A 26,513-nucleotide genomic window follows, 5' to 3' on the forward strand; every position below is an offset into this window, starting at 1 on the left:
ATAAAGTGGGATGGTGGTGGTGACTGTCTCATTTCATCAGATATACTTGTCATACATGCACCATTGTCCTGAGCCCATGAATAAAACATGGAGAAGTGCCCCAGACACCCTTCAAGGAGCATGATGGGGCCTCAGGGGCCACACCAGGCTCCCTGTGTAGCCCTATGATTGGGCTTCAGAAAGCACCCATTGCCATTCTTCTGCCTCATCCATCATCATTACAACCAACCTAAACCTCTGATTATGAAGGCACAGCCTGGTAGCAGTGAGCAGCTAGGGAGCCCAATGCCTTCAAGCCAGAAGTAAAAGGACTGGGGATGGAGGAATCATAATTCATCAGCTTCAGAAAACTCAGAATGCTGAAGGCAGCACAAAGCTAATGCTTCTGACCTTATAGAGAAGCAGAAAAGCCAAGGGAGCAGGCTCAGTAAGGGAGGTGACATAGGAGGTGGATCAGGAGATGGGTTTTTCTGTCCACAGATGTCTGCAAGGTGGTAGGGTCAGGGAGGAGACATCACAGAAATATCTGCTACTCTTAATCATTCTGCAGAATGACATCTGAAAATCCATGCCCTGGAGACTCTGGGGATATGATACAATTGCCTGAATTGTCAGACAGTTTAAATGACTGTCCCAAAATCATACAAATAGAAATAGGCAGATTTAAACCCAGAGCTCTATGACTCCAAAGTCTATGTTCTTTCTCTTCTACCACACTGCCCCATGATTACACAGGAGGGTATTCTAAGGTGTGTGTGCCCAATTTCACACCACTGCTGCATGTCCGGTTGTGCATGAGAGAGAACAAGCTAACAAGTTGCCACTAGCTAGATCTTATCTACTCCAAATTTCCTATTCTCATCACCATTTTATACTGATCCAGGCAAAAGCAGTAACCTGACCAAGGTCACACAGTAGCTAGTATACAGATCTCTGAATTTCCACACACCTCATAAGAGGAGAAAAGTTGCCATCTCCAGGTTTCCAGTGAAAACTATACTTTCAAGGCCAGCTAACAGTTTGAAGGTCATTTACCAAGAGGCTTCACATGCATGCTTGTTTACTTAAAAAAAGAAAGTAGCCTAATTATAGCCCAGTGAGAAATGAGATGATGTATAAATGAAATTATGAAAAAAAAATCTAATGGCATGCTTGGGAAGAGCCGATAGGCTTGAAGGATGGATAGTGCTTTAAGCAGGGAAGGAGAGGGGGGCGACAAGCACTATGGCCAGGTCTTAGGCTGGGGGACAGGAGTCTCAAGTCATGCAAGTTGCTTCCAGTATCTCCCTACACACTATCCTGTTTGTGTCCAAAGCAGGGATCTTTCTGCATCCTCAGAGGGTACCTGCAAACCAATTTACAAAAGGCAGTGAGATACAATGCAAAGAACTTGGGTAACAAAATCACATGGGCTTGGCTTTGCAACTTATCAACTGAGTGGCCTTGGGTAAATCACCTCACTTCTCTGAGCCTTGATTTCTTCATATCATCAATGGAGATAATACTTATTTTGTAGGACTATAGTACAATTAAAGGAAACATACATAAAGTATTTAGCATGTTCCTCAAATATATCAGGTATTAATAAACTTTATTACACTGATTACTGTCACTATTATTACTGTCTATCCCTCATAATGCAAGGAGCATGCCACTTGGTTTCCAGTGGTTTCCATGGTAGTTTCTGGGATTTGGCAATTTTCTTTAAAAGGACATGGTTTTTCTTTCAAAACAGTGGGAATTGCATGCATGTTTCTCTGAAGTAAAAGTGTTCAGCTCCCACTCAACACCCTAGCTACCTATTGTGGATATAATTCTGAGGGGGAGGTGGGAATTATTTCTTTGAAACTTATCACTGAGCCAGAACTGAAACTGCTGAGCCAGGCTCAGTAATGCCTTCTGACTGTGGTAAGTGGGGCCCCTCCCACACTTTGGAGTGTCTTTTGAAAAATGTCTAGGTGCTTCTCCAGTACCTGGACTGGCTGTGAAGTCTGAGCAGGATGTCCTGAGCCCTGGTTCCTCTGGGTCCTGGTCAGTAGACGTGCCTAACTTGAAATTTTCTCAGTCCTCCTCCAGTGCTGGAGATCAACCAGAGCTAGCAGTGACAATTGGGCAGGGCATGTCTCAGCCCTCCTTTCTCATTTTCAGGGTGTTCTCAATCTTTCTAGTTCCCGACAAGTAGAGACAATCAGATGCTCTGAGAAGGCCCAGAACTGACGGTTATGGGCTTGTCCCATGTCCCAGTTCCAGGATAAGATACCTGGGGAAGCAGATCACTTCTGTGTATTTCCTTCATGGAATCATACAAGATTGGGCCCATTTTGGGTGACTCTCATTTATGTTGGACACAGGAAGAGTCTAGAGCTCTGAGATACTGACAGTCCACCACTGACCTCTGGACTTGAGCTGTGTATGGACCCAGGCATTGGCTCTTGCCCATCTATGTCCTAATCAAGGTGCTGTCTCTGGGTTTACAGCAACTGAAGATAGCATGGGTGGCAGCAGGCATCCTTAATCCTGTGTCCCCCTCTGCTAAGTAGTTACCAGTCTCTTTACAGTGCTAAGATGTCCTTCAGAAGTAGCTGTCCCTATTTTGAGATATCTATCTTCTTTGAAGTCTTTCAAAATTGCTACTCTGTATCTCCAATAAGTCCAATCAAAGTGTGAATGTTGTAGTCTCTTGGGCCATTAATGAGGCGTGCCATTTGAGAACAAACTTTCCTTGCACAAACAGAACAGTTTCTCTCAGTATATGGGCTCCTTGCTTATTCTTCCTACTGCTAGTGGTATGTGAAAGACAGTTAACATTGTGCAGTCAACTCTGACAGAGTACACTGTAGAAATGTAGGGACTATGACCTAAAGCTAGAATTTAGGAAAAAACATTGTTGGAAGATGTGTTAATCCACGTTTATGCTATACAATTCCTAATGGTACATTTAACATAACCAGCAAATAAATTATTTATTCACATTTTTCTGTATACTTAAGATGAGCCCTGCATTTGTGTTCATCATTAGAAACCAGTATTTGTGGGGGTACCATGAATGCTGAAGCATCACGAGTAACGATGTAACCAGCGCTAAGTAAACAGTATTAGGAAACTGCTGAGGCAAGAAGATCTCTATTGTTTCATTACAGATATGTTCCAAAAAGCCATGCATTGTGAGTAATAACAGTAGTGCTAGCTTTTTCTGCATGTAGGAGATATAAAATTATCTCCAGAAACTATGCATTTGACAATAAAGAATATGAAAAGATGGCTCCGGATACTTCACGTGCACTCACTGAACAATAAACAAATACCTAAGTATCTTCTCTACATATTATTCTAAATCTTCAGCTAAATTCATGGACCTCGCATGGGTCTATAAATTTTGTAATACAATTTTTAATCAAACTGTTTATATAGACAAAGGTGTCACAAAAAATCTTTGCCTGGAACCCCCCATACCTTACGGGTGGCCTTGGGGAGATTAATGTAAAACATGTCTAGCTAGTGACTTACCTATGGAATCTTGTCACCAGAGACAGGATAAAGGAAAATATCTGAGGACTGCTTGGTACATTGTATTTCCTCCCTTATAACTGAAGGGTCACTACAAGTCGCACCTATGCACCTACAGATATATCATAATCAGCCGTTAAAAATAAAGTTTCAAAGCATCTTTCACAATTGGTACACATTCTCACAATATAATATTACAAGTGAGCAGCAGAATTTTATATACATTCTAAAATTCTACTATGTAAATGGAAAATGCATAGAAAAAAAGACAAACGAAATAGGATACGATATTGAGTTGTCTTTAAGAGGAGAAATCTGAGGGGATTTTGGTGTTTCATGTGTACTTTTCACTTTCTAAATTTGCTACAATAAAATGTACTATTTTCACTTTTATTTTTCAGTTCACTGAATTTTTTTCAACATACCTCTCTCACTACTCTGCACGTTTCCTTTTGCCTGTATACTCATTCTCCCCAACTACTTCCGTCATTTGGCTAAATCCTATTCATCTTTGAGATTCCATCAGCAACGTCACTTCCTCCAGGCACCCTTCTCGGATCCCTCAAAGCTGCATTAAGTGTTCTTCTAATGAGCTTCCACATTATCCTATATATTCTTATCACTCTACATGTAACTGAAAGTTTGTTTGCCTCTTTCCTATCAGTTCTACACACCAGTGATGTTCATTACTGTGCTTGGAAAATAATGAATACTGAGAAATATTTCTGAAATGAATAGACTAATGAAAATTAAAATACAATTTAAAACTCCCTTTAAAAATATATACACATAGGCCGCGTACGGTGGCTCACACCTGTAATCCCAGCACTTTGGGAGGCCGAGGCGGGTGGATCACGAGGTCAGGAGATCAAGACCATCCTGGCTAACACGGTGAAACCCCGTCTCTACTAAAAATACAAAATAATTAGCTGGGCGCGGTAACGTGCTCCTGTAGTCCCAGCTGCTGGGGAGGCTTAGGCAGGAGAATGGCGTGAACCTGGGAGGCAGAGCTTGCAGTGAGCCGAGATCGTGCCACTGCACTGCAGCCTGGGTGACAGAGCAAGACTCAGTCTCAAAAAAAAAAAAAAAAAAAAAAAAGTGTGTGTGTGTGTATATATATGTGTGTGTGTGTGTATGTGTGTATATATATATATACACACGCAGATAAACAGAACCTAGGAGATTAGTTTTTGTCACTGTTATTTGTTTAAGTTTTCCAATGATAGTTTAAAAAATTTGTTAATCATGATGATTAAGTTTTCACAATAATGTGTGAGCTGTGCCTCTCTCAAACCTTATTATGATGTTGGCCCATTACTCATCTGATGTGAAGAAAAAAACTGTTAATGCATGCTTCAGTAAATAAAAAGAGAATTTGTGGAATTGTGTTTTGACAGTTACAAAAAAAAACGTGGTAATTATTTGGGGCAGTGTTGAGCAAGTATGTTGCTAAGAACACTAATTCCATAAGATATTCTGGGAAAAAAGGAGGGAGAGAGTTTCTATAATCAAATAACTTCAGGAAATGCTGTACGCACTGGTCCCCTCTGAAGAATTACAATGTGTATTAGCATATTTCAGTGTTGTAAAAAAGTCCTGCTGTAAAGAATCTGGTTAATTTATTTTTAATCCAGTACTTCTCAAACATATTTAAATATGAATCCTTCCTTTACGTAATACCTATCAATATCTATTTCCCAGAACACTTTAGGAAATGCTGGGTTTATCTCAAAATAATAAGAGCTATTTACGACAAACTCATAGCCAATATCATACTCAATGGGCAAAAACTGGAAGCATTCCCTTTGAAAACTGGCACAAGACAGGGATGCCCTCTCTCACCACTCCTATTCAACATAGTGTTGGAAGTTCTGGCCAGGGCAATCAGGCAAGAGAAAGAAACAGGGTATTCAGTTAGGAAAAGAAGGAGTCAAATTGTCCCCCTTTGCAGATGACATGATTGTATATTTAGAAAACCCCATCATCTCAGCCCAAAATCTCCTTAAGCTGATAAGCAACTTCAGCAAAGTCTCAGGATACAAAATTAATGTGCAAAAATCACAAGCATTCTTATACACCAGTAACAGACAAACAGAGAGGCAAATCATGAATGAACTTCCATTCACAATTGCTTCAAAGAGAATAAAATACCTAGGAATCCAACTTACAAGGGATGTAAAGGACCTCTTCAAGGAGAACTACAAACCACTGCTCAGTGAAATCAAAGAGGACACAAACAAATGGAAGAACATACCATGCTCATGGATAGGAAAAATCAATATCATGAAAATGGCCATACTGCCTAAGGTAATTTATAGATTCAATGCCATTCCCATCAAGCTACCAATGACTTTCTTCACAGAATTGGAAAAAACTGCTTTAAAGTTCATATGGAACCAAAAAAGAGCCCGCATTTCCAAGACAATCCTAAGTCAAAAGAACAAAGCTGGAGGCATCACGCTACCTGACTTCAAACTATACTACAAGGCTACAGTAACCAAAACAGCATGGTACTGGTACCAAAACAAAGAGATATAGACCAATGGAACAGAACAGAGTCCTCAGAAACAATACCACACATCTACAGCCATCTGATCTTTGACAAACCTGACAAAAACAAGAAGTGGGGAAAGGATTCCCTATTTAATAAATGGTGCTGGGAAAATTGGCTAGCCATAAGTAGAGCACTGAAACTAGATCCTTTCCTTACTCCTTATACAAAAATTAATTCAAGATGGATTAGAGACTTAAATGTTAGACCTAATACCATAAAAACCCTAGAAGAAAACCTAGGGAATACCATTCAGGAGATAGGCATGGGCAAGGACTTCATGTCTAAAACATGAAAAGCAATGGCAACAAAAGCCAAAATTGACAAATGGGATCTAATTAAACTAAAGAGCTTCTGCACAGCAAAAGAAACTACCATCAGAGTGAACAGGCAACCTACAGAATGGGAGAACATTTTTGCAATCTACTCATCTGACAAAGGGCTAATATCCAGAACCTACAAATAACTCAAACAAATATACAAGAAAAAAACAAACAACCCCATCAAAAAGTGGGCAAAGGATATGAACAGACATTTCTCAAAAGAAGGCATGCATACAGCCAACAGACACATGAAAAAATGCTCATCATCACTGGCCATCAGAGAAATGCAAATCAAAACCACAATGAGATACCATCTCACACCAGTTAGAGTGGTAATCATTAAAAAGTCAGGAAACAACAGGTGCTGGAGAGGATGTGGAGAAATACGAACATTTTTACACTGTTGGTGGGATTGTAAACTGGTTCAACCATTGTGGAAAACAGTATGGCAATTCCTCAAGGATCTAGAACTAGAAATACCATATGACCCAGCCATCCCATTACTGGGTATATACTCAAAGGATTATAAATCATGCTGCTATAAAGACACATGCACACGTATGTTTATTGCAGCACTATTCACAATAGCAAAGACTTGGAATCAACCCAAATGTCCATCTCTGACAGACTGGATCAAGAAAATGTGGCACATATACACCATGGAATACTATGCAGCCATAAAAAATGATGAGTTCGTGTCCTTTGTAGGGACATGGATGCAGCTGGAAACCATCATTCTCAGCAAACTATCGCAAGAACAGAAAACCAAACACTGCATGTCCTCATTCATAGGTGGAATTGAACAATGAGATCACTTGGACTCTGGAAAGGGAACATCACACACCGGGGCCTATTATGGGGAGAGGGGAGGGGAAGGGATGGCACTGGGAGTTACACCTTATGTAAATGATGAGTTGATGGGTGCTGACGAGTTGATGGGTGCAGCACACCAACATGGCACAAGTATACATATGTAACAAACCTGCACGTTGTGGACACATACCCTAGAACTTAAAGTATAAAAAAATAAAATAAAATAAAGATAGTCTGGAAACGATACAGACATATCCATACAAACATAATTCATAATATAAATGATGTACAAGTATATATGAAGATAGTTATGATAAAGGCAGTATATTCAGTGGAAAAATAATTAATGTTAAAAACTCAATATTTAATAAAAGCTGCTAGAAAAACTGCTAAAAAAAAAAAAAAAAAAAAAAAAAAAGGCTTCCAGAGGAAGGAATTTTCTGGCTCACAGTGAAGGCAAGAAATAGGAAAAATCCTGGAGAGAGAGACAGTAAGACTAAAAAATATGTACTAATCAAATGTAACATTTGTTTTTTTTTTTTTTTTTTTTTTTTTGAGATGGAGTCTTGCTCTGCCGCCCAGGCTGGAGTGCTGTGGCCGGATCTCAGCTCACTGCAAGCTCCGCCTCCCGGGTTCACGCCATTCTCCTAGCTCAGCCTCCCGAGTAGCTGGGACTACAGGCGCCCGCCACCTCACCCGGCTAGTTTTTGTATTTTTTTTTTTTTTTAGTAGAGACGGGGTTTCACCGTGTTAGCCAGGATGGTCTCGATCTCCTGACCTCGTGATCCGCCCGTCCCGGCCTCCCAAAGTGCTGGGATTACAGGGTTGAGCCACCGCGCCCGGCTGTCATTTGTTGAGTACTTAGTATACAGCATATAGCATGTCAAGTATGTTACATATACTAGCTTAAGTTTTATAATAAATTTAAAAAGTGGAAACTATCATTCCCACTTAATGAAAAGTGAATTAAAATTCAAAGGGATTAAGTATGCTGTAGACAGCACCATGTCTGCCTGGGTTACTTCATACCCTTCCTCTAACCACTACGCTATGAGCACTGAACCACACAAACCCTCACTCCCCTGGTGGAATAGGTGATAGAATGGAAGCACTCCCTTCCTGTATTTATTTTCCCTTCTCTTGCCTTCTTTTCTCCCTTTCCTTCCTTCCTCAAACATCCTGAGTGTTCACTCTGTCAGTCACCTGTGGAACCTTTGGTTTCAGAGATGAATAAAAAATGATCCCTATTCTAAAAAAAGCATCCAGTCTAGCCCACCAAGTTAGTCATCTTCCAAGCCCTGGGACAGACAAACAGGTGGATAAAAGGAAAGATGATCCTATGGGTTGCATCAAAAGCATCTGAAAGGCTGCTGAGGTAAAGATGAGAACCCCACCTAGGGCTTCTTCCCACACATTTCTGGGGCTGGAGCCTTAGAAGAGGTATTTAGCAGTAAGGGGTGAAAAGAGTCATGCACAAATCACCAAAGTAATGCAGTTTTCATTAACTAGATTTATTAGTGAACTTGGGGGCAAGCATACCTGTCCCCTATTTCAAATATTCTCTGGAGTTCTGGGAGATGAACTATATGCCAATCTGGCCATATGCCAAGAAGCTACCTGGGGAGACAAGTGTACTAATAAAATTTCACCCACACAGGGGTTAAAAAATAAGTATAATTCTGAGCAGAAATAAATATGGTCCCTACTTTTAAACTATTACCTTAAACTATATTAGTTTAAGGTAAAGGGAGCTTTTATCTTCCTAGATCATACTGCTAGTCATACTGCTCTGTGAGTGTCTGCCTCACAATCAGAAAAGTCCATTGACAAGAATGTTTTAAGAAGGAAAGATGGAAGAGGAGAGGCGGGAAGGAAGGGAGGGAGGAGACTTGGATGAGACAATAGAGTCATAGGAGATTAAGGGACGTTTGGGGCTTTGATACCACCTGGATTCTCTGCTACAAGATTTAGGTTTAGAAAGATACCCACCACGTCCTCACAGATGCCTCATGATGCCCTAATCTCAAAAAGAATTTTGGGCTGACCTAGGGAGGCATTTTTGATCTCCCATGTGGATAATGAGTTTCAGGCCTGCCATTCTTCTTGCTGAAGACTCACTGAGGGGAGGAGAGGTGAAGGTAAGGTTCTGCTTGAAATTCAACTAGTGCTGCATAAAGAATGATACACATGAAAAATTGATCATGACACTGCACTCAGGCAAATATTATTAATAATGCAATATTTAAACACACAATATATCCCTCTTAATGATGAAAAGAAACCCAAGGTCAAAGCAAATAAAAGTCATTTCAATGTTAACAAAAGGAAAAGAGAGAATTTCTCTATGCACATCACTCCACAATAGCTTCCTTTATACCACCATCTAACAGAGTAAGTAGCCCTTCCATCAAGAGAGGTGGCAAAACCCTTCTCAACAAGAATACTTCAAATCACTAGGCAGTTCTAGAAAAGTACAGAATTCAGGAGTTTTAGCCCTTCTTTTCTCATCTTCTCTTCTGTAAAATTAAGGTAATAATACCTAAACTCTTTCTAGGCCTTGTTTTCCCATCTGCAAAATGAGGAGGCTACTAGATAATCTCCAAGTTACCAAATTGCAATTTTGAATATTTATAATTATGTAGATAAATTTGGAAGCTTCTTATAGAGCTGGGTACAAGCTCAGTTCCTTCACATACTTGGAGTAGGACCTTGGTCAAGTTACTTCACCCCTCTGAACCCCAGATTTGTAAGTGATAAAATGAGACAATAACATTCCTACCTCAGAGATTTATTTTGAGTTCTAGGTAATTCAAGATAATACTGCTAGTGAGAGGAGACATAAACATCAAGTCCAGGTCTGTTTAACTTCAAAGACTATGCTCTTTCCACTAAAATAGTAGAGAATACCAACAAGAAAAAATGTCTACAAAGCCAAGCACAGTGCAGCAGAAGCACAGGCTTTCTGCTGTAGAATGCCAGAGGCAAGAGGAATTAACGTTGTCTGTGGGTGAAGGTAGCAAGTTGTTACATCAGGAAAAGAGCTCTGGAGTCAGAAGCCAGTGATTCAAAACATTCTTGGTCTCAGTGTCTTCTGCTGTAAAACAGGGAAAGTAACAGTACCTGCTTTACAGAGTCATTAAGAGTAAAGATGTAAAGGTTATGTATATAAGCATTCAGCACAGTACTAAGGACGTAATAAAAATGCAATAAATAATAGCTATTGCTATTATTACAGTAGGTTCTTTAAATTACATGAAATTAAATATTATTATTATAAGTGATCAAAACTTCTAGAGTGACCTCAACACTGAAGAAGATACTGGTAACCCTAAGAGAATCCTAAGTCCAGAATAGCATTATCTATTGGCTTTCCAACTTCTGTATCACAAAAGAAAAACTCTAGAAAACGCATACTGTGGCCTTCAACCAGGCTTTATTCTCAGAGGTATTATTTACATTTCAGATTTATTATTGTCTCCCATGGTGCTGACATGAAATAACCTTCCATTCTCTTACATGTTAAAAGACTACAGTGTTTCTTGGCTCCATAAATAATTCAGGGCTATATTAATATTTTAAGAAGAATAAGCAATATATTTGAACCCTAGAAAAACTACGAGGATTAAAATTAGTTATTTGTAGCTGAAAACTTAATTGCACCAACATATTGATTGTTTTTTCTTCCAGGTTTTATTGCCCACACAATGAAGAGTGCCTACTCTCATTCTAAATGCTGCATACTTAATTATATCTGTTAGATTTTATTTTTATGAAAACTCAAAAGCATCCAACCATGAACTTAAATGCTTTTGCCCATCTGATGCTAAACATAGAACTATTTGCCTTTCTTTAAAACTGTGCACTCTTCTTCACAGATATTTTTCTTAGGATGACGGATGCTACTTTTCAAAAATATCAAATTTTTGAGTTAGCACTTATAACCTGGCTAATGAAAGAGAAGAAAACTACATTTTTCACCTACTATGACTCAGATATGTGTATGCATGATCTTATTTAACCCCTAAAATAACCTCCAATATAGTTAATATCTTACCATTTTACAGATGAAGAAACTGAGGTACAAAGACATAAGTAACTTGTTCAAGGTCACAGAGCCAAAATGTGCATCCAACCCTAAAACCCAAGCTCTTTCCTCTAAACCAGGATGCCTCATAGTACTAATAATGATAGTAACAGGTAAGATATATTGAGCATTTACTATGTGCCAGGCACTGTTTTAAGATGTTTACATGCATTAATTCATTTAATTATCACAATAATCCTTTGAGATAGGGGCTATTTTTATCTAATTCCACAGGTCAGGAAAATAAAGATTAGACAGTTCCAGTGCCTTTTCCAAGTTTCTTTGATATTAAGTGATGTGCCAGAATTTCAGGTCATATAGCCTGGTTCTAGGGTTTATTTATCCTATACACACTATAGTCCTAGATAGCAAAATCTAAATAATAGAGAAGCAGGCTTCCATCAGTAAGTGAGTAAAGTAAGATGACAAGGGGCATCTTCTCAGTTCCACATGGGACACTAAACAGATATCTAATGACAATAAGGTGGCCATGACAGGAAACTCACAGATGATAAGCTAACAGTGTTAACAACACCTATTCCTGAATGTGGTCTTGGATCTTTATAGCAAACATGATCTCCCTGGTTGATCTATCAAAGTTGGCCCACCCAGTAAATGGATAGTCTACCAGGGGCCTCTGTACTACATGTGGTTGTACCCTAATGTTTCTTAAATTGTATCTAGACAGGGTATTGCCTCTATTATCTATGATGACAGAGTTCCAGGAAGAGAAAGAATGTGCCCAGAGTTAGCTAAATGGTCATATCACATGTTACTTTTGATTCGACAAGGTAGATCAATTCCCAACTTGGTAAGTGGAATGAATTTAGGGGAAAATGGAAAATAAGTCTCATTTTTTTCGTAGAAGTGCATGCATATAAACATACTTTCATGCTACACACACACACACACACACACACACACACACACAGAGTTCCTGGTCTCTCATATCCACTGGAAACACATAAGTACATGATGCCAGAGTTGTTGAAGTCTGGATCTGGAAACATACTCTTTGCAGATGGACAAATTCATCTGCTTGAAGACTTAGGTGGACTTAGCTCAAGAGTGAAGAATCTAGATCATTAGATGTTTATTGAGTACCTACTAAGTGTCAGGCCCTATGCTGAATCTCTGACTCTTGTTTGTTACCACTGCAGCTTCAATAATCTAATATCAATCTTTTGACTTCAACCTGGTCATGCACTTCTAGACCACACATTTCCTTTAGCTTAACACATTAGGGTAACAGCTCCCTATCTTACATTTGTGTTCATCCTGATGTTAATCATCCCTGGAGTAGACAATAGACAGGAAATTCACAATACTAGATGCTAACACAAGAGATGAGTCAAAGCTCTGAGAAAGAGCTATTGAATATAAATGTCCATTTTCCTTGGACTTGAGTAATAAAATGGTGCATTGGCTATATATTGTTGTATACAACTTACTCCAAAAACTCTAGTGGCTTAAGACAGCAAACATTTGTTATCTCTCACAGTGTCAGAGAATGAGGAATCTGGGAGTAAATTAGCTAGATTGTTCTAGCTCAAGGCCTCTCGAGGTTTTCATCAAGTTGTAGCACTATAGACATCTGAAAACTTGACAGGAGCTGGAGGAACTGCTTCCAAGCTCATTGGCATGGCTTGGAAGGCTTCAGTTCCTCATTACATAGGCCTTTCCATAGAACTTCTTGTGACATGGAAGCTGGCTTTACCCAGAGAGAAAAAAAGAGAGTGAGTGCAACCAAGATAGAATCCACCATATCTTTTACAACCTTATCTCACAGTAATATAACCTTATCAATTAATATAACCTTATCACTAATGCCAGATTTTATTTATCACACATACTAACTATGGTACATAGTGGAGACTACACAAGAGTTTAGGGTGAAGATCAGTGGGAGCCATCTTGAAGGGTAGCTATTAATACCATAAATAGCAAACAATACAATCATTAGAGCCAACTGAAAGGTATTACTTAACATTCAGTCAAACCTACTTTGGAACAAAGAAACAACTAAAATAATTTGATTTAATTTAGGTTAATTGGTTGTTGAACGAATTTAGTTCAAGTGGGGGTTAACTATATTTATGATTTTCATATTTTTAATGAGAAAAAGTTTGGCAGACATTTCATTTTTCTTTACTATACTTTAAGTTCTAGGGTACATGTGCACAACGTACAGGTTTGTCACATAGGTATACATGTGCCATGGTGGTTTGCTGCACCCATAAACCCATCATCTACATTAGTTATTTCTCCTAATGCTATCCCTCCCCTAGTCCCCTACCCCTCAGAAGGCCCTGGTGTGTGATGTTCCCCTCTCTGTGTCCATGTGTTCTCATTGTTCAACTCCCACTTATGAGTGAGAACATGCAGTGTTTGGTTTTCTGTTCTTGTGTTACTTTGCTGAGAATGATGGTTTCCAGCTTCATCCATGTCCCTACAAAGGACATGAACTCATCCTTTTTTATGGCTGCAGAGTATTCCATGGTGAATATGGGCCACGTTCTCTTTTTCCAGTCTATCATTGATGGGCATTCAGGTTGGTTCCAAGTCTTTGCTATTGTGAACAGTGCCGTAATAAACATACATGTGCATGTGTCTTTATAGTAGAATGATTTATAATCCCTTGGGTATATACCCAGTAATGGGATTGCTGGGTCAAATGGTATTTCTGGACCTAGATCCTTGAGGAATCACCACACTGTCTTCCACAATGGTTGAACTAATTTAAATTCCCACCAACAGTGTAAAGCATTCCTATTTCTTCACATCCTCTCCAACATCTGTTGTTTCCTGTCTTTTTAATGATTGCCATTCTAACTGGCATGATGTGGTATCTCATTGTGATTTTGATTTGCATTTCTCTAATGACCAGTAATGATGAGCTTTTTTTCGTATGTTTCTTGGCTGCATGTATATGTTCTTTTGAGAAGTGCCTGTTCATATCCTTCACCTACTTTTTGATAGGATTGTTTGCTTTTTTCTTGTAAATTTGTTTAAGTTCTTTGTAGATTCTGGATATTAGCCCTTTGTCAGATGGATAGATTGTAAAAATTTTCTCCCATTCTGTAGGTTGCCTGTTCACTCTAATGATAGTTTCTTTGGCTGTGCAGACGCTCTTAGGGAAAGGATTCCCTAGTTAATAAATGTTGGGAAAACTAGCTAGCCGTATGCAGAAAGCTGACACTGGATCCCTTCCTTACACCTTACACAAATATTAACTCAAGATGGATTAAAGACTTAAATGTAAGACCTAAAACCATAAAAACCCTAAAAGAAAACCTAGGCAATACCATTCAGGTCATAGGCATGCGCAAAGACTTCATTACTAAAACACCAAAAGCAATGGCCACAAAAGCCGAAATTGCCAAATGGGATCTAATTAAAGAGCTTCTGCACAACAAAAGAAACTATCATTAGCAAGTTTCTTAATCCTGAGTTCTAATTCGATTGTATTGTGGTCTGAGAGACTGTTTCTTATGATTTCCATTCTTTTGCATTTGCTGAGGAGTGTTTAACTTCCAATTATGCAGTCAATTTTAGAATAAGTGCCATGTAGAGATGAGAAGAATGTATATTCTGTTGATTTGGGGTGGAGAGCTCTGTAGATATCTATTATGCTTGCCTGGTCAAGAGTTGAATTCAAGTCCTGAATATCCTTGTTAATTTTCTGTCTTGTTGATCTGTCTAACGTTGACAGTGGGATGTTAAAGTCTCCCACTATTATTCTGTGGGAGTCTAAGTCTCTTTGTAGGTCTCTAAGAACTTGCTTTATGAATCTGGGTGCTCCTGTATTGGGTGCACATATATTTAGGATAATTAGCTCTTCTTGTTGCAGACCCCTTTACCATTATGTAATGCCCTTCTTTGTCTCTTTTGATCTTTGTTGGTTTAGAGTCTGTTTTCTCATATCAGACTAGGATTGCAATACTTGCTTTTTTTGCTTTCCATTTGCTTGGTAAATCTTCCTCCATCCCTTTATTTTGAGCCTATGTGTGTCTTTGCATGTGAGATGGGTCTCCTGAATACAGCACACTGATGGGTCCTGTCTCTTTATCCAATTTTAATTGGGGCATTTAGCCCATTTCCATTTAAGTTAATATTGTTATTTGTGAATCTGATCCTGTCATTATGATGCTAGCTGGTTATTTTGCCCATTAGTTGATTCAGTTCCTTCATAGTGTCAATGGGCCTTACAATTTGGTCTGTTTTTGCACTGGCTGGTACTAGTTTTTCCCTTCCATATTTAGTGCTTCCTTCATGAGCTCTTGTAAGGCAGGCCTGGTGGTGACAAAATCTCTCAGCATTTGCTTGTCTATAAAGGATTTTATTTCTCCTTCATTTGTGAAGCTTAGTTTGGCTGGATATGAAATTCTGGGTTGAAAATTCTTTTGTTTAAGAATGTTGAATATGGGCCCCCACTCTCTTCTGGTTTGTAGGGTTTCTGCAGAGAGATCTGCTGTTAGTCTGTTGGGTTTCCCTTTGTGGGTAGGTAACCCCACCTTTCTCTCTGGCTGCCCTTAACATTTTTCCTTCATTTCAACTTTGGTGAATCTGATGATTATGTGTCTTGGGGTTGCTCTTCTCAAGGAATATCTTTGTGTTGTTCTCTGTATTTCCTGAATTTGAATGTTGGCCTGTCTTGCTAGGTTGGGGAAGTTCTCCTGGATCATATCCTGAAGTGTATTTTCCAATTTGATTCCATTCTCCCCTCATCACTTTCAGGTACACCAATCAAACATAGATTTGTTCTTTTCACATATGCCCATATTTCTTGAAGGTTTTGTTCATTCCTTTTCATTATTTTTTCTCTAATCTTATCTTCATACTTTATTTCATTAAGTTGATCTTCAATCTCTGATATCCTTTCTTCCATTTGATCAATTCAGTTATTGATACTTGTGTATGCTTCAGGAAGTTCTCGTGCTGTGTTTTTCAGCTCCAGGAGGCACTTTATGATCTTCTCTAAACTGGTTATTCTAGTTTGCAATTCATCTAACCTTTTTTCAAGCTTCTTAGCTTCCTTGCCTTGGGTTAGAACGTGCTCCTTTAGCTCAGAGGAGTTATTACATACCTTCGAAGCATTCTGTCAATTTGTCAAACTCATTCTCCATTCAGTTCTGTTCCCTTGCTGGTGAGGAGTTGTGATACTTTGGAGGAGAAGAGGTGTTCTGGTTTTTGGAATTTTCAGCCTTTCAGGTTTCTCCCCATCTTCGTGGATTTATCTATGTGGGTCTTTGATGTTGGTGACCTTTGGATGGGGTTTTGGATTGGACGTCCTTTTAGTTGATGTTGATGCTATACCTTTCTGTTTGTTAGTTTTCCTTCTAACAGTCAGGCCCCTCTGCTGCTGGTCTGCTGGAGTTTGCTGGAGGTCCACTCCAGACCCTGTTTGCCTGGGTATAATCAGCAGAGGCTGCAGAACAGCAAATACTGCTGCCTGATCCTTCCTCTGGAAACCTCATCCCAGAGGGGCACCCACCAGATGCCAGCCAGAGCTCTCCTGTATGAGGTGTCTGTCAGTCCCTACTGGGAGGTGTCTCCCAGTCAGGAGACATGGGGGACAGTGACCCACTTGAGGAGGCAGTCTGACCCTTAGCAGAGTGTGAACACTGTGCTGGGAGATCCACTGCTCTCTTTAGAGCCATCAGGCAGGGACGCTCAAGTCTGCTGAAGCTGTGCCCACAGCTGCCCCTTCCCCCAGGTACTCTTTCCAAGGGAGATAGGGGTTTTATCTATAAGCCCCTGACTGGGGCTGCTGCCTTTTTTCAGAGATGCCCTGCCCAGAGAGGAGGAATCTAGAGAGGCAGTCTGGCCATAGCGGCCTTGCTGACCTGTGGTGGGCTCCACCCAGTTCAAACTTCCAGGTGGCTTTGTTTACACTGTGAGGTTAAAACTGCCTACTCAAGCCTCAGCAATGGCCAACGCCCCTCCCCCCACCAAGCTTGAGCATCCCAGATCGACCTCAGACTTCTGTGCTGGCAGTGAGAATTTCAAGCCAGTGGCTTTTAGCTTTCTGGGCTCCCTCAGGGTGGGAACCACCAAGCTAGACCACTTTGCTCCCTGGCTTCAGCCCCCTTTCCAGGGGAGTGAACAGTTCTGTCTTGCTGGCACTTCAGGTGCCACTAGGGTATGAAGAAAAAACTCCTGCAGCTAGCTCAGTGTTTGCCCAAATGGTCACCCAGTTTTGTGCTTGAAACCAGGGCGCCTACTCTAGGCACTGGAGGGAATCTCCTGGTCTGCCAGTTGCAAAGGCCTTAGGAAAAGCACAGTATCTGGAGCAGAGTAACAGTTCCTCATGGCACAATCCCTCACAGCTTCCCTTGGTTAGGAGAGGGAGTTCCCTGACACCTTGTGCTTCCTGGGTGAGGTGATGCTCCACCCTGCTTTGGCTCACCCTCTGTGGGCTTCACCCACTGTCCAACCAGTCCCAGTGAGATGAACTGGGTACCTCAGTTGGAAATGCAGAAATCACCCACCTTCTGCTTCAATCTCACTGGGAGGTGCAGACTGGAGCTCTTCCTATTTGGCCATCTTGCCAGCAGTCTCTCAATGGCTATTTAAACATCTATTTATAATTTTCAAAGGTTCTTGAGACTTCCTTAGGTTTGGATGATTAGCCTCTCAGGGCTAATAATATTTTTATTCTAGTTTCACATCTGGACACTCCTTCTATACCTAGCCCCTCCTTGCCTTTGTGATTGGCTGTTCCTTTGTCTGGTCTACTGGCTTTTTGATTCTACAACTCACCCAAGACTGTTTCTCAGTTTTCCCTTTTGGTTCTTCACACTGAAGTCTGCCCATGGGAACACACATACTGCAACGTTCCAGCCATAGCTTCTAAGATATTACTCCCTGTCCAGAGCTTAGCAGTCCCTCTTAGGATCATGCCTCTTGAGAAGGAGCCATTTGAGAACCACTTTTTAATTGTGTGGTCTTGAGAAAACTTCAGTTTTCTTGACTTTCTGAGCCTCATTTTCCTATCTGCAAAATGAAGATAAAATTACTTAGTTACCCAACAAGTGCAATCTCTTACTAGCTGTTTGATCTTGAGAACTTATTTAATCTCACTTTTCCTCATCTGAGCAACAGAGATGGGGTACCTTTCTCAAAGGGTTGTGAAGATTGTGATAATATACGTTAAGCACTTAGCATTATGGTCAGTAATTAGTTTGCAATCAATAAACACTGGCCACTATGTTAATAAATATCATATCATACTATAATAATAATAGCAATTATGATGATGATGGTGATGATGATGATGATGCTCTGTCTGATTTTTCTATCATGTTCCTAAAATTGACATTACTCTGTCCAGAAATTGACATCTCATCCCGAAACATGTGCCCCATATTTCTGGAGTTACTGTAAAAGGAACATCATATATTTGCATGTATAAATTCCAGAGCATATATGAAACACATGACACAGTCATACGCAGTAAATGTCTGATAAATGAATAAATGAACAAATGAATGAATGTCTTATATTTGCTAAGAATTAGGGTTGGTATTTACTTGTTCTTGCCTATGAGAACAAAAATAAAACCACAACTCAGTATTCATATTTTCATGCAACAGCCTTAAAGTTGATCTTTCATGAATTCTCAAACAAATCTGCTATTCCAGTCAACCAATATAATAAGCTTATACTTTCTACTTTGTGTAGTAGTAGACAGGTTTTGGACTTTGAAATCTTTGACTCAAATTTTAATTATAGCTCCATCCTTTACTACCTCTGAGACCTAAGACAGGTCCCTTAACCTTTCTGAGTTTTGATTTTCTCCTCTGTAATGTGGAAATAGTAATTAGTCCTCAATATAATTGTGAGATTTTGGTAAGCTGATATATATTTTAAAATGATAGCATAGCAATTAACACATAATGGAAAATCAATAACTATGAGTTTCTTTGTTGTTTTGCTTGATACCTATTTTTGAAAAAGCAATTCAGTAATATGTATCAATTCTGAAACTCCTCCTTCTATCCAACAATTCCATCTCTGGGTATTTTCCTCAGGAGGTGACCTGAACAAAGACAAAGATTTACATATAGCTATATTTTACCATATCTGCATTTTTAATGGAACTCTTCATCAATTGGTAAATAGGCCCTTACAAAGAAGACATTCACTTAGGATAACCCTGGGAACTATTTTAGTGTTTGCCTCATCATCAAGCTAGCATTTAGAACAAGTACTCTTTCACACATTCATTCCCTTACTCATTCAACAAATATTTATTTGAGCATTAACTACATGCAGGACAGAGTGAAAGAGAATAAAGAGATGAATAAGACACTTTCCTCCTTCTCATCAAGCTTATAATGTGGTAAAAATCCATGTTGCTGATCCACCATTCTTCTCTGATTCTGGCAGACTCTTACTCATCCCTTGGTCACAGTTCAAATGCCACCTAACATTTGATAGATTCTCTGACCTTCCTAGTAATCAAAGTACTTGGTTCCTTCCTATTTATTTCCATAGGATTCTGTACATACCTATTTTTATGGTTGACCACATTATATTGTTAGTGTATGTTTACAAATATCTTGTCTCCTTTGCTGGACTATGAGCCTCTCAATGCAAAAGGCTCCTCAGTTTTGTTCAAATTTTAAAGGCTGCAGCAATAAATCAGGTAATTATGTTCAATAAATGTCTGTTGATGTATGAATGAATTAATGAACAAATGGAAATCAATCGCACATTATAACTATGACTTAATTTAAAATGTTAGGATATTTCCTGAAAGATGAATACAACTTTAAAGGAGGCTAAAGAAGAGATAGTTCACCAGGTTTGGAAAGCAAGAAAGGCATGATGGAGAGGGTAGAAGTTCACAAGAGACTCAAAAAATAGAAAGGATCACAATAAAAAAATGAATCATGGGGTATTCTGGATCTATGGATTAACCTGAGCAAAAGCACAGAGCTGGGAAAGTTGGAATAGGGGTATGGTTTACGCATGTTTGGAGGCCAGTATGAAATCCCACTCATGGAGCCGTTGGAAAATCACGATAGGAAGGGAGATTAGAACCATTTTTGAGGACCTTGAAAGAGTGAAGAATTTATTGTGAATTTTATAGGTTGTGTGCATAGTATATGTGTGTAGGAGGTTTCAAGGAATATATTTTAGGAAAACAAAAGTTACTCAGGAAAGTAGTCCCAGCAATATATCAATTATACCTGGATGTAGGGGTCGTGTAGGAATGAGAATGCAGAGATGCAGGTAGAGACCAAATAGGAGGCTAGAGGAAGGAATTTCAGGTTAGGGTAATGGGGTCAGAGACACACTTACAGGAAAACTACCAGGTCAGTTGCCTTAGCTTTGGGGCACCAAATATTACATAGCAGCATACCTCCCAAGTATGCACAAAGGGAATACATTAAAACCTCTATCCCCCAGTAACTCCAGACCAAGATTTCAGTGCTGCTGTTATATGGCATGAATGAGGTCCAGGCTCTGATTTTAGAGAGCTTTTTAGCCCAAGAAGGAGACAAAGAAGCATACAAGCAACTGTAATCTTAGATAGGCTATGATAAGTGACAAAGGCATAAGAAAAAGAGATCCCAAAGGTTCAGAGCTCTAGTTCTTGTGACCTGCTTTGTAATCTTATCTTCTTAGGACTGCTTTGCTCTGTATTCACGTCTAACTCTGCTAGTTAATGTTAGTAAAGTTAGGAAAGGTATAACCTCAGGAATGTCACTTAACCTTCCTGGGATTCATTTTGTCATCTGTTGCCTATTGATACCTAATATTATGTTTGTTTTCTTCAGCTGTGGAATATTATCTATCTTTGATCTCCAGTCACTATGCCCACTCACCTGTGGGATACTGCACAGTTTTCATCTTCCCTCTGCAGAGCTGACCATTCAACTCGTGACCAAGGATTTCTATAAATTTTGAGCAACTAGAGAACTTTTCAGCACAAGGAGTTTGCTTAACTCCCTATTGGGCGGGGTTTAGAGCCAGTTCCATAGTCTCTCTACTCCTTTTATGGAAAGGCTACTGCCTTTCCATAAATAATCAGTAGGAACATACTCCAAAACAGCTCCTAAATGGAGCAATGTATAATGTGTATGCCTGAAACATTCCATGTACATCTGGTTGGTACTGACTAGAAGTGTTAAGAGTTTGGTGAGGTCTAGATAAGTGAGGAAGATAGATGATACTTAAAGGATATAGACAAGGGGAAGAATTTCTGGAGGAATAATAACAAGAGCAAAGGCATGAGGGAAGAAATTGATATGGATAGAACAGTAAAGAAATCTTCTAGATTTAGAAAAAAGATTTGTAGAAAGTCATAAAGAAAATAATATGAGGAGAGAAACATTCACTCAACATGGAAGCACAAGGAGACAAATTTGAGTTTACTTCAAGAAAAATATTTCACGTTATCACCAGAGATATATTTGTTAAGAGAAAGACTGGGCTTCCTTGGAAGGTGATATGCGGCTTGTGGCTAAAAGAATATGAGTGGAGACTGAATGCCAACTTTGGCAAGATGTTGTCGGGGATATTCCTACCTCGACTAGGCAACTGGCATTAAATTATGAACTCCAAAATTGGAAGGGAATTTAATAAATAGTATAATCTTGATAATGTGATAGGAGATGAGAAAAATGGTACAGAAGAAGAACAGACAAGAAAGGGAAAAGGAGGGAGGGAATGAGGGAAGGAAAGAGACGGAGAAGAGATAGAGGAAATGAATAAAATTAAATAAGAAAAAGGTGAAAAGAGAAAAATAAGAAAGTTATTGAGGGAGGGAAGAAAGGAGGGAAGGGGATGGAGGGAGGAAGGAAGGAAGAAAGGGATGCATGGTTGAATCATGTCCAAATTGGTACACTAAGCATAGGTCCTCTCAACTCAATATTATTAATAATAATAAACTCCTGGGGTCTATCCATCCATGAATTTATGATTATGTGACCAACTATGAATAGGACATGGATGCTTCTGGTAATGAAAAATAAGGAAGAGGGGCCCAGCTTTAGGTTCTGGACCCTTTCAAGAAGAAAACAACAGCTAGCTAATAAGGCATTCTAATTGACTGCATCTTGTGGACCTTAAAAGTGTCAGAGCAATTTAACATTTAACAGCTAAATAATATATTTTACATCCCTGCCTTGGTAATTTAATAAACTGTGGTGCCTTCAGGGACCCAGCTTCATATAAATTAACTGCCTTCAACTTGGAGCATCGGGGTCTTTATCTTTTGTCAGCTTAATTATGTGTTTAATTTTACTTTTAACATTTTTAAAAATGACCCACACTAACAACAGCCTCAATTGTTTAATTAAGCAAATGGATACTGTTATATCTGGCATGATCAAAACTCTAATTTGCCATGTTAATGTTCTGTAGGGAGCCAAGAGCTCCATGATGGTACTCAGGCAAGTCATGTGCTCCAAAGTCTATCTGCTTACCTTTCCAGAGTAATTTAGTGGTTTAACTTGGTTCTGTAGCTATCTTAATACTAATTTGTAACTGAGTCTCCCAGAACTCTAATATGTTATTAGGTATTTATATAATTTATCTTTGTAGAAAGCTTTGCATGGTGTAGATTATAGACTTGAGTTGCGTAATGTGTACATCCAGAACACTTTAAGTTCCCAAGGTATTAAAGTCTGTAGGCAATACATCAGCCTATAGCCAGTAGTCCTCATTACATCCTTATACCGCCTGTCAAACCATTACTTGCATTTTCAGACATATCACCTTTATGCCAGTTCTAACCTGGCCCTTCATAGTTCTGTTCAACGTTTACTTCATAATCACATAAAAGCAGGAGTCTTAACCCTTTGCTACACCCAGAATCTTAGCCTTGACCTCTTGCACTGGCTTGCTTACTAGTCTATATCCTGACTTAGTGATAATCCTCATGACTTTTAACTTCATGACTCTTTTCTTCCCCATTTTGGACCAAGATTAATTTCACATCTCAGAAACACATTAATAGACCTTTCAATATAGCTTGGTGTCCACAATAGTCTAGGTGAGGTGACCACACCCAATGTTTATACTGTGGTTTCCTGTAGAGCTTCTGAATGTCTCTTACCTAACTTTTTCCACACATAATTGTCAAACAGTTTTCCTACAAAAAGCTTTGATCATTGCCTTCCTGCCTAAAAGCCATTCAGTAATTTCACATTGTCACCAGCATAAAGTGCAAGTTCCTTAAAAAGATAATCAATACCTTTCAAACTTTAGCTCAAGGCCAATATGTTAAACTTATCTGCCTCTAGTTTCCTATTACTATATTTACATGTTGACAGAATACAGACCTCTCATTTTTCCTGGAATGTATTTTACACACTCTCTCTTTCACTTTTGCTCACATTTTTTCCAAATGCCTAGTTATCATTATTTCTACTTCTCTATCTGACAGAACAGATACCCTCTACTAGAAAGCTCACCATAATTTCTTGATTATATTAACATGAGCTGGGTCAATGATCACATCACCATATCATTCATTACTCAAAGAAGGCTGGCATCATGAATAGACTAGGTACCTGCCTAGGTCTTTAAGCTCTATAAATACTCCATGGCTCCTTCCCAAAGGGAGGATATTTCCTTAGGCTGAGGCCTAGAGAATGAAAAGGAGTGGCTATAGAAAGAGCATAGCAGGCCAAAGGACCATTATATACAAAGGTAGAAAAGAAATCATTATATTCTAGGAATTCCATGGGCTGTATGTTATGATTCAACTGAGATTCAGACTAGGAAGAAAAAAAATTGTATTTGTTTTAGAGAATGTTAGGTACACAGAATTAAATTAGTGCAAGTCCATGCTTTATGAGACACTCTCATCATCTGTCTGCACATGACCTTATTGTACTTTATTTTGTTTTGTTTACAGTTGGTTCTCTGCAGGTTCTGCATCCACAGATTAAAACAACAGTGGATTAAAAATACTATTTTAAAAATAATAAAAATAACAATACAACAATAGTATAATTCTTTTAAAAATACACCATAACAACTATTTACACAGCATTTACATTGTCTTAGGTATTTAAAGTAATCCAGAGATAATTTTAAGTGTATGGGAGGATGTGTAGGTTATATGCAAATGCTACCCTATTTTATGTAAGGGACTTCAGCAGTCACAGATTTTGATATCCAAGGGTGCTCCTGGAACCAATACCTAAGAACACTAAACCATGCCTATATTTATTTTTAAAATAAATTTTAGACTTTACCATTATGACCCGGGCTGCTATGATTAATCTTGTATCCTGATGCACATTTTAAGAGTTCTTTTGAATACTTACCTAAAAGTAGAATTGCTGGCTACTGTGTAAATGTTCAGATAATGCCAAATTGCTGTGATCTGGAGGATAGCAATTAGAGAAATAGTCCAGATGAGAATACTCAATAGTCCAGATGAGAATACTCAACCAAGTTATTCACCTCCCCAGGTTGCTCAAGCATGGTTTTTCCTTGATGCTACTGATAACCCTATGGAAAGATCACCTGGCACCAGCCACAGTCTTGGAGGTTGAAGAAGAAAGGGTTTATCTTCACTGGAGTGAGGCTTTTGAGCTCCCTCACTACTTTTATGGTGGGGGTCATGTTGCCTTGGCACTCTGCCTGTTCGGCCAGCTAGGTCTATTGTGGGTGCAGCCCTAGATTTTTACGTTTTAGGAATAAACCAGCAGAGCTTGGCTTCATGTCTTGCATCATGCAACTCTTGCCACCTGCACCAAGGACTTCCCTGTTGTTGCGGAGGTACAATAACTATGGTACCTGCTTGATGCCCACACACTCATACTGGCTCACCTAACTGGACCCATGAGACTTCAGGTCACAGGTGGGCCAGCATGGAGTGCACTGGTTGCATACCATCCATCTCCTTAGTGACTCATTCTGTATCCTATGATTCACTCTGCTGATGTCTCTGCTGCTGTCGGCAGCCGCTGGGGACCAGGAGGCACAATCTAATGTATGAAGGGAGTTGATGCTTTATGGGGCACATTTTTCACTAATGAGAAATGAGAAAGACAGAGAAACAAAGCTGTGGTCAGCCAGTAACCTGTCTATATATGATTCCTAAACCTCTTCTCCATATTAATTGCCTTTTTGTCTCACTCTTGGTGCCCTGAGATTGCCTTCAATCCAAATTGAGAAGTAGTATTAGCAGAAGTTTTTGCCTCAGGGAAGCCAAGTAGCATTTTAGACTAGCAAAGCCATATAAGAGAAAGTACAATACTAAAGCAGTGGAAGTGTCACAGTTGTAGGAAGGAAGGAAACTCAGCTCAGCTGTAGCACAGTACACACCCTCTGCTCTAACTCACAGATTGCCTGGCCAGCTACATAGCTGGTTATGCCTTGCCCCATGATACCTCCTGATCTGTATAACAACTGAATTATTCCTTGCTGAACTGATTACATCAGTCCATTTCTATTCCTATAAGGGCCTGCATTTTTCTGTTTCACTTTTTACAGCTTTACCAGTTCCAACCCAGATCATCCATGTCATGTGGTCACATATTTTGTTTTATTGAGGTGAAACTCATATAACAAAATTAACTACAATTTTAAAGTAAACAATTCAGTGACATTTAACACAGTCACAACAATGTTTTGCAACCACCACCTCTATCTAGTTCTGAAACATTTTCATCACTTCAGAAGGCAGTCCATTAAGCAGTTGTTCCCCATCCTGCTTAGGGGATGAAGTTTAAATTCATGTGTATTGAGCGATGTGCCAAGCAACATCTGCCTTACTAATTTGAGGTCACTCCATCCATACACTAAGCCTATAAAGTCAGATTTTTTTCTCTGGTTTTGCAGATGAGAAAACTGAGGTTTAAAGAGGTTAGATGAGATATTCAGATGACCAGAACTCAAGTTTGCATAAAGACAAACCCCATGCCTTTCCACTAAACCGTGCTGCCTCAAAATTGTGAATATTTTTCTCACTTATAAGTGGGAGCTAAGCAATGGGTATGCAAAGGCATACTGAGTGGTATAATGGACTTTGGAGACTCATAAGGGGGAAGAGCAGGAGGGGAGTGAGGGATGAAAAACTACAAATTGGGTTCAATGTACACTACTCAGGTGATGGATGCACTAAAACGTCAGGCTTCACCACTATAAAATTCATCCAGGTAATCAAAAACCACATGTACCCCAAAAGCTATTGAAATTAAAAGTATATATAAATTTATAACATATCTACATATTATATATAATATATAAATATTATATATTATAT

General features: G+C 39.2%; 1 protein-coding gene and 1 non-coding gene across 5 annotated transcripts in view; one reads left to right on the forward strand and one right to left on the reverse strand.

Moving 5' to 3' along the window:
• Positions 1-26,513, reverse strand: part of AGBL4 (ATP/GTP binding protein like 4) — a 1,510,388-nt gene that overhangs the window by 646,605 nt on the left and 837,270 nt on the right. The gene's annotated exons all lie outside the window — the stretch shown is intronic.
• LOC115892598 lies at positions 4,730-4,835 on the forward strand. The gene has a single exon (XR_004052461.1). It is a non-coding gene; the product is annotated as a small nucleolar RNA U13 (small nucleolar RNA).

This window comes from Rhinopithecus roxellana, chromosome 12 (assembly GCF_007565055.1).
Source record: "Rhinopithecus roxellana isolate Shanxi Qingling chromosome 12, ASM756505v1, whole genome shotgun sequence".
Classification (NCBI taxonomy): Eukaryota; Metazoa; Chordata; class Mammalia; order Primates; family Cercopithecidae; genus Rhinopithecus; species Rhinopithecus roxellana.